The following is a 3,095-nucleotide window of genomic DNA, read 5'->3' on the forward strand; positions in this document are numbered from 1 at the left end:
CCCCATCCCCCTCCTCACCCCCATTGCTCAGAGGCACATGTTACCAAATTCTTCCAAGCTATACAGGAAGTGCATTGGACTGTGAAAGACCAACCCAAATGGTGTTTGCATTTTGACCAATTTGTAGGGCAGTCCAATATCTCAGAGAGGAGTTCAGGTCTCCTGCTCCCCTGGTGCATTCACTATAGCTGCCCAATTTCCCTGCTTTTTAAAGTTTGATAGAAATAGCTGTGGGCTATAGGTACTTTCTTAAACCACAAGGTTTTTTGCCTATTAGTGAATATATTCATAGGGTTTTCATAGTAAGAGGTATTCAGAGGTGGTTTACCATCACCTATGGCACCTGGTATTCCCAGACAGTCTCCCATCCAAGTACTAACCAGGCCTGACCCTGCTTAGCTTCTGAAATCAGATGAGATCAGGCATGTTCAGGGTAGTATGGCTGTAGAAAAACACATTACAATACATTATAGTACTGCTTCCAGTAGGACCAAAGCAGGCAGGGAAAAAATGTGTTTAATCCTTGATCTTTTAAAAAGACATACTTGCCCGCAGGGCTGTGGAGTCAGAGTTGTGGAGTCGGAGTCGGAAGCAATTTTGGGTGGAGTTGGAGTCAGAGGCAGAGTCGGTAGAAGTGTACTGACTCCGACTTCAAAATAAAATTGATATTTACCATTTATGAAGGAGTCGGAGGTGGACAGTAGAAAAATAGAGGAGTTGGAGTCAGAGTCGAAGGTTTGACATACCGACTCCACAGCCCTGCTTGCCCGCCCAACAGATCGTATTGATCCATTGGCAAGGATCCAAATTCCCCCCCACCATTATTTGCAAAATTATTTTATGCAATAACAAATGTCCCATTATATCATTTTACAGCTGCCTGCCATTGTTCAGATCTGCCATCCTTCCCCTGCTGCTATATAAAAATAGAACTATATACATTCTATTAATATTAATGTTACTATTTTAAAATAAAAAATGAATACAAAATTTAAAAGTACTAAGCTGCTAGGAACTAACATAAATGGGTACGTAACAAGCAGAAATTTAGCAGGTTATCTTCACACACACACAAGGAGATTAAGGCTGCAATCCTATACACATTACCTGAGAGTAAACCTCACTGAACACAGTCCAGAGCTTGGAAAAGTTACTTTTTCGAACTACAACTCCCATCAGCCCAATCCAGTGGCCATGCTGGCTGGGGCTGATGGGAGTTATAGTTCAAAAAAGTAACTTTTCCAAGCTCTGGATTTACCTCTGAGTAAATGCGCCTTGAGTTGGGACAGTGTTAGGGAATTTTCACCTGATCAATTTTTACAAGAGCAGAGAGAATAGCCAAGAAGAAGCAAATCAGGAGTCTCAATACCAGAGCGCCTGCAACATCAGTCAGAATTCATTCTTGTAGGAGGTGGAGGACTGCCAGAGTCAGTTGAGTGAGTGTGTTTGTGAGTGAGCTTGATTTAACCTGAGCAGGAGAGGCAAGCAAAAAGCAGCCATAATACAGCTCCATATCCTCTTGCCTCAATTTTATAATCATTTAGACACCAGGCAAAAAACTCACTTTTTTAAATCAGAATTTTAGATCCTGGTGGGTGGTTATTCTTAAATTATGATGCTGCTAATTATGTTATTTACTAGGGGGGATTTGCCCACCTGCTGGCTTTGCACACCAACGCCCACCCCCAGACACACATTCCCCAGGCACCCCCAAACATACACACAGAGACACATCCCAAGCACTCCCAAACACACACACACACAGGGACTCCAAAAAATACACACTTGGAAATGCATCCCCCAGGCACTCACATACACTCCCACACACCCCACTTCCTTCGCCAACCTCCCTCACCATTCCACCTAGTGCCTCCAGACATTGGCAGCCCTGAGCTCACTAATGCTCCTCACATGTTCCTGCCCTTTGCCACTGCCCTGCCATTTGCCCCACACCACCACTTGTCTCTCAACAAATGGTGCCACCATGCAGCTCTATGCAGCGTGCCTAGACCACCTCCCCACATAGAGCATTTAACTGTGCCCTGGCCAGGCTGCTGCTCCCGCCGCCACCATCACTTGCCCCCCTGCCACTCACCCCTCCCTGCCGCTTGCCTGCCTGTCCCACAGCCACCCACTCACCTTGCTTGCTTGCCTGCCACCCATTCACCTTGCTTGCCATACACCTGGCTGCCCCACTCATTCTGTCGTCCGCCCACCCCTGCCAGCCATCCTTGCTTCCCTCACATCCTCAGTTCACTTGCCACGTTGCCACCATGCCATACTGCACACCCCCACATGACGCTGGGTGATGGCATGATGGCTTAGAAAAATATTATAAAGTTAGATACATTCTATGAGAACTTTAAAAAATACTTTTGCTCATTATGTATTATGTTTTATATTGTCTTATTTTGTTGTAAACTACCCTGTGATCATTTTTGGTAAAAGGCAGTATAAAAATGTCTTAATAAATAAATAACCTGCATCCACCAACTCTGCAAATAATTGTCTCTCATTAGTTATGCTATAAAGACTCCCCTAGTCCAGAGGATTTAACTACAAGCACCACTCAGTCTAGACTCAAGGAACCCATACTCTTGGCTTACTCATGGGAAATCGTCTTCAGTCTATGTCAGATGTTCAGTTATTTTCCTCTCTTCGTTTGCTGAATGTTGTGGTTAGTTTTTTTTCCTTGTGAAGGTCATGGAAAGAAGCAATTTTGAAATACTAGTACTGTCCCTACTGTCCCATGCCTCAGTTATTTAAACCATGCTGCCCAATACCACCCCAACTGTTCAATTTTTGTGTCTTCAAAATTACACTCAAAGACAAGTGGATTGCATTTAATCCAATGAGACCTCAATCAATTTTTGCTATATTTGAGTTTTAAAGGCAATGACAGCCCCTATTAACTATAAATAAAGCTGTTATTGCTATCATAAGTGCTGGGGAATGTATTTGCATTCAAAGTCTATCGTCAGTAATACAGAAACTATTTTACACTGACAAACGATCTTAGGGAAACATGATATAAGGAATACAGTGAATGGATATGATGGTAAAATAGTGTCGACTGATGAAGTCTTTGGTTATTG

General features: G+C 43.4%; 1 pseudogene; it reads right to left on the bottom strand.

Annotated features, from left to right (window-relative positions):
- Positions 1-331: 331 nt before the first annotated feature.
- LOC133386263 (5S ribosomal RNA) lies at positions 332-450 on the bottom strand (annotated as a pseudogene).
- Between the last annotated feature and the right edge of the window lie 2,645 nt (positions 451-3,095).

Source organism: Rhineura floridana, chromosome 5 (genome assembly GCF_030035675.1).
Source record: "Rhineura floridana isolate rRhiFlo1 chromosome 5, rRhiFlo1.hap2, whole genome shotgun sequence".
NCBI classification, from domain to species: domain Eukaryota; kingdom Metazoa; phylum Chordata; class Lepidosauria; order Squamata; family Rhineuridae; genus Rhineura; species Rhineura floridana.